This window comes from Diceros bicornis, chromosome 35 (genome assembly GCF_020826845.1).
Source record: "Diceros bicornis minor isolate mBicDic1 chromosome 35, mDicBic1.mat.cur, whole genome shotgun sequence".
NCBI classification, from domain to species: Eukaryota; Metazoa; Chordata; class Mammalia; order Perissodactyla; family Rhinocerotidae; genus Diceros; species Diceros bicornis.
Window position 1 is genome coordinate 224,754 of NC_080774.1, and position 12,138 is coordinate 236,891.

A 12,138-nucleotide genomic window follows, 5' to 3' on the forward strand; every position below is an offset into this window, starting at 1 on the left:
CCCTGCTTACTGGCCGGGCTTCCAGCAAGAGGCGGGTCTGGAGTGAGGGTCGGAGCCCGACGGGAAAGGTCCACAGCCCTAGCGCCCCCGGCGTGGTCGGGGGAAGAGACTGGAAGGCCAGGGGTGCTCAGGTCTTGATATCAAACAAGATAGGGTTGAGACCGAAAGGCATAGCAGCGAAGGACACTTTGTGAGGCTACAAGCTGCAATTCACAGGGTTATAAAACGGTTTTGAATATCAGTGCACCAAATAATACAGTTACCAACTTCATAAAGGAGAGCCTACAGTAAATGAAAAGACAAATAAATAGAAGCACAGCAATAATAGGAGGCATGAACATACTACTCTCAGTCCAAGACAGATCAAACAATCCTCTCGCATAACTACAATAAAACTATAAATTAATAGCATAATTTAAGAAGGCCTATGTGCCTGAAAGTCTTTTTTAAAGAAAGCTTTCTATTCAATAAATATTGAACGAAACGTGGAAATACACCCAAAACTGTAGAGGACACTATATAGGAATTTATGGGAGAAACTTAAAGCAGTGATGACAGGAAATTTCATAATCTTGAGTAATTATAACAGTAAAAACAAAACAAAACAAGTGGATTAAATTCCCAAAAAGCTAGTAAAAGAACAACAAAGTGGGGCTGGCCGCATGGCATAGCGGTTAAGTGCACGCACTCCGCTGCTGGCGGCCCAGGTTCACATCCTGGACACGCACCCACACACCGCTGGTCAGGCCATGCTATGGCAGCATCCCATATAAAGTGGAGGAAGATAGGTGCAGATGTTAGCCCAGGGCCAGTCTTCCTCAGCAAAAAGAGGAGGATTGGCATGGATGTTAGCTCAGGGCTAATCTTCCTCACAAAAAAATAAAAAAAGGAACAGCAAAGTAAGCCAAAAGAAAGCAAAGGAAAGGAAATATTAAATATAAAAACAAACAACTAGACAAAATTAGCAAAAACAGAAAAGACTCAAATAATACTATGAATCCACTCGAAGTAATTGACATATATAGAACACTATACCTAAAGACTGTTAAATATGCATAATTTTTATGTGCACATGGAACATTCTCCAGGATAGGTCCTATGTTGGACCACAAAATAAGTCACAATAAATTTAAAAGGATTGAAATCATACCAAGTGTGTTTTCTGACAACAGTGGAATTAAATTAGAAGTCAGTTCCAGAAAAAACATAGGAAATCACCAGATTTTTGGAAATTAAAAAATACATTTTTTAGCTCAAAAAAGAAATCACGAGGAAAATCAGAAAATGCTTTGAACCGAATTAAAATGAAAATACAATAGATGAAAAAAATCTGAATAACTTGAAATCCAAATCCTGAGCTCTTTTCTTTATTCCGCTTACCTCCAATTTAATCTTCCCTTTCTATTTGAACCCAGAGCTACTCAGTCACTGTATAGTCTCATAAAATTCCCAAGCAAATTGTATTTTCAGCAAGTCCTAAACACATATTCTATGCCCAGTTCTCTGATGGAAGCAAACTCACTCACCACTTAAGATCTTTCTTAGGCTATCCTCGCATCTAGATTGCCACCTTGTGTCATTTAAGTAAACTTAAATGCATAGTCCCTAGTCCTACAGTCTTCCCAGATCTTTCCATAGTAGACAGGGATGTTAGTCTCCTGCTAATTCAAGTCTCCTTATTCATATTTATGAATCTTTTGTTATGGTGTAAAGCTGCTACGGGCCTAAAACAATGCAGAACTATTTTTAGGGAAGAGGATCTAGGATGGTATTGGGTTTGAGGGAATGGAAAGAGGTTCTGGAAAAGTGTGTGAAAGAAATAGACACCTGTAAGAATGATTAATGACAGTATATAGACAAGTAGAGGCCAATGAGGACATTTCAATGTGTAAGATGTGACAGAATATAATACAGAGATAACCATTCTGTTCATACAAAATTAGAGGCAGTATTGGGGACATCTGCATGCATTAAAGGAAGTGGAGTTGCAACAATGAATAAATATATATGGTTACCTCTTTTTTCTGTATTTTTCAGTGATTTGCTTAAGTTTTTTTTTTCCTTAAATATTGGCGTGGAAATTGATGCTGGAAACACCATACATAATTAATGCAGTGAATTTGTGTTAAGACTCTTTTGAAGGCAAATGCCAGAAATATAGCTCAAACTAGCTTAAACTAATAGAGGAAATTTACTTCGTTTTATAACTGAAGAGGTCATGCAGTAGGCTTCAGGAATTACTGGACCCGGGGCTTCCATCACCATTAGACTACTCTCTCCTTTTCTCTATTCATTCCAGTTGGCCTCATTTTCAGTCACACTTTCCTCGTGAAGTAGCAAAGGAAAATTCACATTTCTTTCATAATAGTTCTGGCAAATATGTAGGGACTGACTTTCACAGGGTCAGATGCCCATCATTGAACCAGGGTCACAACGACTGATTGTCCAGGCCTTGGTCCATTCCATAAAACCAATAGTTCATTGTCTGAAGCTTCACTAAAACCACATAGACTAAGCATAGGAGAAGGGTTGTTTCTTAAATAAAATTGAGATAAATTATCAGAAGAAAGGGAATTGACGTAGGGAAGGCAAAATCAAAATTTCTCGGGCCTAATTTTAGAATTACTGACTCTCCTGGTACATGAATTAATCCTGTTTAATGGGAAAGTCACAGCATGAGGAGGCACTGTAACACATTTTTCAATGATCAGGTCATATCTCAGGGCCTCCAAAATTCATTCTTGTGTATTCCAGTGAATTTGGATCTCACTATATTTACTGACTGTGGTATGACTTGTAATTTGAATCATGTAATTATCCCTGTGGCCTTCATATCACATACCATTCTTTGTTTTATGTTTGCCTGTATTTATTTTTTTCTACTTAAATTCTAAGCTTCCAGTAAGAAAGTGCTCTTATTTATTTTTGTTCCCAGCTTTGGAAATAGTGGGTTTTCATTAGATATTGGGTTGGTTGGTTGATTTACATGGAATATGCCTAGAAAAATTATTTCTCTGTTTTTGAAATTGTCTATTTCATAATAGTATCTTCTCAGTCTCACCTTCCTTGATCTTCCATTCTCTTTCTGTGTTTTTGTGGAACATCTACTATATAAGCCTAGGACATTAATACTAAGGGATTCAACAAAGGATGAGACGTATTTATTTCTCTAACAAAGACTTATAAGCTAGCTGGGACAAGAAGTATACACATGCAGTAGGTTGAGTTTTGGAGGAAACAGACTTTGTAATGGAGATTTGTGAGCAGATGGTTTATTAGGGAGTGCTCTCAGGAACAACCACTAAGGGAATGAGGAAGCAGAACTAGACAGAGGGAAAAGCTGAGAAATGATGCATTTACAACGGAGGCCTCAGCAAATTCCACAAGGATCGCTGAAGCTGGCCCTTCAGAGATGTCCAAAACTGAGGCAAAGGAGTGGGGACTATCTTGACCCGTTTTTGACCCCACGGAGAAGGCTAAACTTGGGTGAGTCAGCTCCCCTCAGCTGAGGGCAATTTCTTGAGAGGGCCTCATTTATGGCCTCTTAGAAGGCACCACAAGTGGCATCTGGAGAAATGAGTGCCTCAGTCCCAAAGGAGGTTCTGTGTCGTACACCAGAGCACCCACTGCAACACGTAAGGCAGTAAAACGTGGGTAAGACTGCCTAAGGGCGTCTTAAAGGTTTAAAGACTTGCAGAAAAATCAGCCTATTGTTGTAAAGCCAGCTTTTAAACAGAACTAGACAAAACCACTATAAAACATACCCTGGGTAGAGTCAGTACCTATATTTAATAAGGAAATGTATTTGACTTGATGAAAAGTAGTATTTATACCAATAATGATTTTCAGAGTTCAATCAGGTACATAGAGTTAGAGTGACCTCAATTTTTTTTCAGCTAGAAACATTTTTCTTTATTTTTCATTATAAAAAGTTGAGCTTGAAATTTCACATAGACTCTAAGTCTATATAGGCCTATATTGTATTTTTCTTTTACAAGTCACAATTTTGTATTAAAACCATCTAGATTTGAATTTTTGATATACTACTAAATATCTTTGTGGAACTGGGTTTAAATTAAAATGCTGAGTAAATGTTATCTATTGTGGAAATTAACGAAAGAAGCCTTAACTCAACTGGAGTCCAGAAGGCCTGTAGGGAGAGCTCTCACACCCCATCACACACCGCCAGTTACAGCAAACAGGAAGAGAGGACACTTGCCTCTTGGACAGGAAGTAAAACTACTCTACTTCCTTCAGGAAGGAAGATTTCTCTCCCCACTGGGCAATACCCAACCAAGGAGAAATGCCACAGCTCAGCCAATGAGAAGCTGTTGCTGCCCTGCCCTGTTACTTCCCCCCCATGGACTTTCCTTTAGAACAGTCCCTCCCTGCTCCTCCCTTTTCTCTATAAAGCACCTTCCCTCTTTTGTTGGTTGGATTTGCCTATGGTTTACCACAGTATGGCGTATCCCAAATTGCAATGCTTTTGGCTATTCCTGAATAAACTCGTTTTGAGGCTTTTCAAGTTAACACTATTATTACATTTACTGTTATTCTTGTCATTATGAAGTGTGTATGGTTGCAGGGAAGAGGTCTGGGAAGCCCTGGAAGGTTTTTGGTTAGCACCAGTGATATAAATTTATGTTAAGATAAGTCTTAAAACAGATACAGAATGTTTTGGAAATTGGAGGGACTAGAGACTAGCGGGAGAGTTCACCACTTAACTACATGATTGCAGATATACAGTGAAGAATATGCTTCCGAATTGACTTCTACAATTCCTCAACTTCACAGTATTCCTATATTATTACAGATGGTCCCCTACTTACAACGGTTCCACTTAACGGATTTTTTGTCTTTACAGTGGTGCGAAAGTGATATGCTTTCAGTAAAAACTGTACTCGGAACTTTGAATTTTGATCTTTTCCTGGGCTAGTGATAGGTAGTACGATACTCTCTCATGACGCTGGGCAGCAGCAGCCACCCACAGCTCCCAGTCAGCCGCGTGATCACGAGGGTAAACAACTGATACACTTACAATCGTTCTGTACCCACACAACCACTCTGTTTCTCACTTTCAGTACATTATTCAGTAAATTACATGAGATTTTCAACACTTTATTATAAAATAGACTATATGTTAGATGATTTTGCCCAACTGTAGGCTAATGTAAGTGTTCCGAGCCCGTTGAAGTTAGGCTAGGCTAGGTGTATTAAATGCATTTTTGACTATATTTTCAACTTATGATGGATTTATTGGGATTTAACTCCATCATAAGTTGAGGAAGATCTGTATTTCCCTTTATTTTATCCAGTGGTTTTCAAAGTTTAGGATTCATTGAGATCACCTAACTAGGTTGTTAAAACATTTTTCTTTACCCAGAGGCTGAGACTTGGACATTTGTATTTTTAATAAACTTGCTAGGTGAATATGATGCTTGCCAGAATGTGAGAATCACTGATTTACCTTTTTCTCTAATATCCTTTCTCACTTTCCTAAAAATCTCCCAATTTTCAGTGTTATTTTTCAGTATTATTGTCTGATTTTTAGATTGCAAATCCATAGTTGAGAGCTGTCCGTGCCATTCACATCCCATTAGCATCATTTGAAGTTTAATAACCCGACTTTCAGCATAGAAGTCTCCTTTCTTACAAAATAGGAAATCAAAGTGGGAGTTTTTTGTTCTTTTATGCTTCAGACTAGGAGTCTGGGATATTTGCATAGATAACTCATCCCAAGACAAAATAATGGAACAACTTTTAAGCTATGGTCTTAAGCGTTCCAGTTTCAGAGAGAATTAGGAATGTAAAAGCCAGTATATGAAGCAGAAGGGAAATCAGAAGACATGTTCAGCACCCAGTGAGAAATCCCTTCTTTCAGCCAATACACAAACCTTGGTCTATATCTGAGAATTCTCACTGGAGAGAAACCTTATGAACATCTAAATGTGAAACATAATTTAGCTATAACACAGATCTAAACCAACATCAGAAAATTCATGCTGGAATCAAACCCTATGAAGATAATTCGCTCATGTACGGCACAAACGTTGCTCAACATGAGATAACTCATAATGTGGAAAATCTCTCTGAATGCAATGAATGTGGAAAGGCTTTTAATTGTCACTCATTTCTTATTAAATACTAGATACATATATACTAGATATAAAGCTTCTAACTATTAGTAATAAGGGCAGATTTTAGTTATTTCTCAAGCCTTCTTAAACATCAGAGAATTGATATTGAAGAAAGATCCTATGAACTTCATGAGTGTAATAAAGCCTTCACATACCATTAAGACTTCATTACACATCAGAGACTTCTAAGCCAACAGCCAACTTTACCCAAATCAGACCAAGAGAACAGGTCCCATCCCCATTCTGAAGAGTGTGAAGAACCAGATATGGAAGTATTAACTAAATTGCCTACTTAAAAAAAAAAAAAACACACTTCTTTGTCATTTAAAAATGTACTTAGTAGTTGATCCAACTTACTTAGGAAATTGACTGATTTATCTCAAGAAATTAGTACCAAAGGCAATTGGGAACAAGTTGAGGACAAACTTAACAGTCAGTTTAAGTCAAATCATCAGTAAATTGTAACCAGGTGTTGAACTCATGCCAAAGAGTGACTGAGCTGCAAAGAACGTTATTAAGAATAGGGACTCTCGGCCGGCCCCGTGGCTTAGCGGTTAAGTGCGTGAGCTCTGCTACTGGCGGCCCGGGTTCGGATCCCGGGTGTGCACGGATGCACCGCTTCTCCAGCCATGCTGAGGCCGAGTCCCACATACGGCAAATAGAAAGATGTACAACTATGACATACAACTATCTACTGGGGCCTTTTGGGGGGGGAGAAAAAAAAAGAATAGGGACTCCATAGAGTATCATAGATAAGATGTAACTAGTGTCTGTAAGCAATCTAAACCTTAACTGGTAAAGAGGATGAAATAAAGAGCTAAGTGTCACAATCTGAAGCCCAGGTCATCTTATTCCGTTGGTCTTGGGTAGAAGCTGTCCACTTCATGCAGTCATCTGCTTCTGAAAATTTCTTAGGAATCTTTACTGTGAGGCCTCCAGCTGGTACAGTTTTCCAGTTTTTTAAGAATTACAAGGCTTTTTACTTGAGAACAGGATCAACAACCTGGAGATTTAATGTTACATCTGTTGTTAACAATAGCATTCATGTAAGTTAAGACATAAAAAATGTATATGACACATATGGTAAGTACAGTCTGTATGCAGTAAAACTATAAATACATTGAATGGAAGGATACACAGCACATTCATTATAGCCATTTCTCCAGGGGAGTGGTAGAGGAGAGGAAAGAGATGAAAAGGCTCAAAGAACAACAACTGAATATGCAATGCTTTATTTTTTTATTTTTATTTATTTATTTTTTCCCCCAAAGCCCCAGTAGATAGTTGTATGTCATAGCTGCACATCCTTCTAGTTGCTGTATGTGGGACGCGGCCTCAGCATGGCCAGAGAAGTGGTGCGTCAGTGCGTGCCCGGGATCCGAACTCGGGCCGCCAGCAGCGGAGCGCACACACTTAACCGCTAAGCCATGGGGCCGGTCCATGCAATCCTTTATTTTTTGATTAAAGAAGGATCTGAATCAAATATTACTGAATATGAATATTTGATCATTTGACTGTTTATGATATCATTCTCTATACTTTTGTGTAATTAGAAAATATCTTTAATTTAAGCAAGTAATACTGGTGATAGTTTTACAATTTCTAACGGTAATATTGATATCGAACCTGAAGTGAGTTCACTCACCCGTCGTGCAGCAAGCCAGTCTCTGACACGGAGTGTATTGGAAGAAAGTACGAATTTTATTGCAAAGCACTGAGCAAGGAGAATGGGCAGCTAACGCTGTAAACCTGAACTCTACAAAAAGCTACAAGCAAGGGTTTTTATTTGGAGTTTTAGGTAGGGGAAGGCAGCATGTGGCCTTTGAGGCTGAAGTTCTAAGAGTCCTCTGAACAGGCGTGACTGTCTGTTCTGTGTGTTGCATGTGGTGGATTTTCAGTCTGTGACGTCTAAAGTTTACAATCAGTCATTTTAGCTTCTCAATGGTCCTGCAAGATGCTTAGCCAGGCAGGGGGGCTTTTGGGAAACTCCTCTCTTATCAGCAGTCCTCCTGCTGTTCTGCAAGGCAAGCTCAGAAACTTGGATTATTTTGTTTCCCACTATGACCTTGTGGGTGTAAGGCACAGTTTCACCCTAATCCAGGGAAATTTTAACTCCTTCATCCTCAGTTTTAATACTTTTCATTGTGTTATCCATTTATGAAATTTACTTTTACATATTAAGGTAGTATCTCAACACTGCTGTATAAGTTTTCTTAAAATACACATTCTAGGTTGAATTTTGTTTAATGATTTTTCAGTCTCCATTGAAATGATGCGTATTTCCTTCTAATGCATCAATAAGGTGAATTACATTAGTCATTTATAAAGTCCTACAATAAATTCTACTTGGTTATGATAGGTATTTTTAAATGTATTGCTTGATTCCATTTGCTATTTTTTCAGGATTTTTGCATAAATATCATAACTGAGATTGCTTTATAGTTTTTTTTTTTACTTTACCTTTTTCTGATTATGGAATAAGTATTTTGCTGCCTTTGTTTTAAGAAGCTCTCTTCTGTCTAGATTTTTCTGTAAATTACTTGGTAAAAATTATGTTCTGCAATAGTGCGGAGGATTCACCAATTAAAACATAGGGGCATGGAGCTAACATTTTTAACAACTAGGTCTAAATGGATATTATTTTCTTAAGTTAATTACCTAACTATTCCTTTAAATCATGTACTTCATTAGGTTCCTTAAAACGAGTTTATTTCAGAATGGCCAAAAGAATTGCAATTCAGGACGTGCATACTATTTTTTTTTTTAATTTTTTGTTTATTGCAGTAACATTGGTTTATAACATTGTAAAAATTTCAGGTGTACATCATTGTACTTCTATTTCTGCATAGATTACATCATGTTCACCACCAAAATACTAATTACAACCCATCACCACACACATGTGCCAAATTATCCCTTTCACCCTTCTCCCTCCCCCCTTCCCCTCTGGTAACCACCAATCCAATCTCTGTCCCTATGTGTTTGTTTATTGTTGTCATTATCTACTACTTAATGAAGGAAATCATACGGTATTTGACCTTCTCCCTCTGACTTATTTCACTTTGCATTATACCCTCAATGTCCATCCACGTTGTCACAAATGGCTGGATTTCATCGTTTCTTATGGCTGAGTAGTATTCCATTGTGTATATATACCACATCTTCTTTATCCATTCGTCCCTTGATGGGCCCTTAAGTTGCTTCCAAGTCTTGGCTATTGTGAATAATGCTGCAATGAACACAGGGGTGCATGTACCTTTGCAAATTGGTGTTTTCAAGTTCTTTGGATAAATATCCAACAGTGGAATAGCTGGATCATATGGTAGTTCTATCCTTGCTTTTTTGAGGAATCTCCATACTGTTTTCCATAGTGGCTGCACCAGTTTGCACTCCCACCAGCAGTGTATGAGAGTTCCCTTCTCTCCACATCCTCTCCAACACATGTTGTTTCCTGTCTTGTTAATTATAGCCATTCTGACGGGCGTGAGGTGATATCTCATTGTAGTTTTGATTTGCATTTCCCTGATAGTTAGTGATTTTGAACATCTTTTCATGTGTCTGTTGGCCATCTGTATATCTTCTTTGGAGAAATGTCTGTTCAGGTCTTTTGCCCATTTTTTAATTGGGTTGTTAGTTTTGTTGTTGTTGAGATGCATGAGTTCTTTATATATTTTGGACATTAAGCCCTTATCAGATGTATGGTTTGCAAATATCTTCTCCCAATTGTTAGGTTGTCTTTTCGTTTTGTTGATGGTTTCCTTTGCTGTGCAGAAGCTTTTTAGTTTGATGTAGTCCCATTTATTTATTTTTTCTATTGTTTCTCTTGCCCGGTCAGATGTGGTGTTTGAAAAGATGTTGCTAAGACTGATGTCGAAGAGCGTACTGCCTATGTTTTCTTCTAGAAGTTTCATAGTTTCAGGTCTTACATTCAAGTCTTTAATCCATTTGGAGTTAATTTTTGTGTATGGTATAAGGTAAGGGTCTACTTTCATTTTTTTGCATGTGGCTATCCAGTTTTCCCAACACCATTTGTTGAAGAGACTTTCTTTTCCTCATTGTATGTTCTTGGCTCTTTTGTCAAAGATTAGCTGTCCATAGATGTGTGGGTTTATTTCTGGGCTTTCGATTCTATTCCATTGATCTGTGTGTCTGTTTTTGTGCCAGTACCATGCTGTTTTGGTTACTATAGCTTTGTAGTATATTTTGAAATCAGGGAGTGTGATACCTCCAGGTTTATTCTTTTTTCTCAGGATTCCTTTAGCTATTCAGGGTCTTTTGTTGTTCCATATAAATTTTAGGATTCTTTGTTCTATTTCTGTGAAAAATGTTGTTGGAACTTTGATAGGGATTGCATTGAATCTATAGATGGCTTTAGGAAGTATGGACATCTTAACTATGTTAATTCTTCCAATCCAAGAGCACAGAATATCTTTCCATTTCTTTGTGTCTTCTTCAATTTCTTTCAGAAATGTTTTATAGTTTTCAGTGTAAAAACCTCCCCAAAAATAAAAGTCCAGGACCAGACGGCTTCCCTGGTGAATTCTACCAAACATTCAAAGAAGACTTAATACCTATCCTTCTCAAACTCTTCCAAAAAATTGAGGAGGGGGGGAGCTCCCTAACTCATTCTACGAAGCTGACATTACCCTGATACCAAAACCAGACAAGGACAACACACAAAAAAAGAAAATTACAGGCCAATATCACTGACAAACATCGATGTGAAAATCCTCAACAAAATACTAGCAAATCGCATACAACAATACGTTAAAAAGATTATACACCATGATCAAGTGGGATTTATTCCAGGTATGCAGGGATGGTTTAACATTCGCAAATCAATCAACGTAATACACCACATTAATAAAGTGAAGAACAAAAATCACATGATCATCTCAATAGATGCAGAGAAAGCATTTGACAAGCTACAGCATCCATTTATGATAAAAACTCTGAATAAAATGGGTATAGAAGGAAAGTACCTCAACATAAGAAAGACCATATATGAGAAACCCACAGCTAATATCATCTTCAATGGTGAAAAACTGAAAGCTATCCCTCTAAGAACAGGAACCAGACAAGGATGCCCACTGTCACCACTCCTATTTAACATAGTATTGGAAGTCCTAGCCAGATCAATCAGGCAAGAGAAAGAAATAAAAGGGATCCAAATTGGAAAGGAAGAAGTGAAACTGTCACTATTTGCAGATGACATGATTTTATATATAGAAAACCCTAAAGAATCCACCAGAAAACTTTTAGAAGTAATAAACGAATATGGTAAAGTTGCAGGATACAAAATCAACATACAAAAATCAGTTGCATTTCTGTACACTAACAACGAAGTAGAAGAAAGAGAAATTAAGAATACCATCCCATTTACAATTGCAACAAAAAGAATAAAATACCTAGGAATAAACTTAACCAAAGAGGTGAAAGATCTGTACACTGAAAACTATAAAACATTGTTGAAAGAAATTAAAGAAGACACAAAGAAATGGAAGGATGTGCATACTAGGAAGGAAGCTAGATATGAGCTGGGAGCAAGGTCACTCCACCACGTGCAACGGCCTGATTACCCGGCAGTGGCTCTTTCGATATGCGCTGCCCCCCCTTCCCCCCCCACCCCCGCGCCCACAGAAAAGTAGCCCCACACCTCATTATACCCTCATTTGCATTGTGGTTTTGACAACCCCTATGGGGATCATCGCTATGGTAGTTCCGGAGATGCCTATGTAAGGGAAAAGTCTCCCCCTCCCGACATGGAGGTGGAGACAATGCCCTATTGGCACACGTCCCAGGACCCTCACTCCTCCCCAGAGACCCGCCCTTCCAAAGCCACTGACCACAACTTTGGTGCAGTTGATCCCTCGAGCCTGTCCGCCCCTCCCCTTGGGGGTGTACTTTCATTTTGCTCATAAATCTTCCCCTGCTAAAACTTCTGCTGTGTGTCCACTTTCAAATTCTTTTGCGTCTGTGGACCAAGAACCTGGGACCTCAC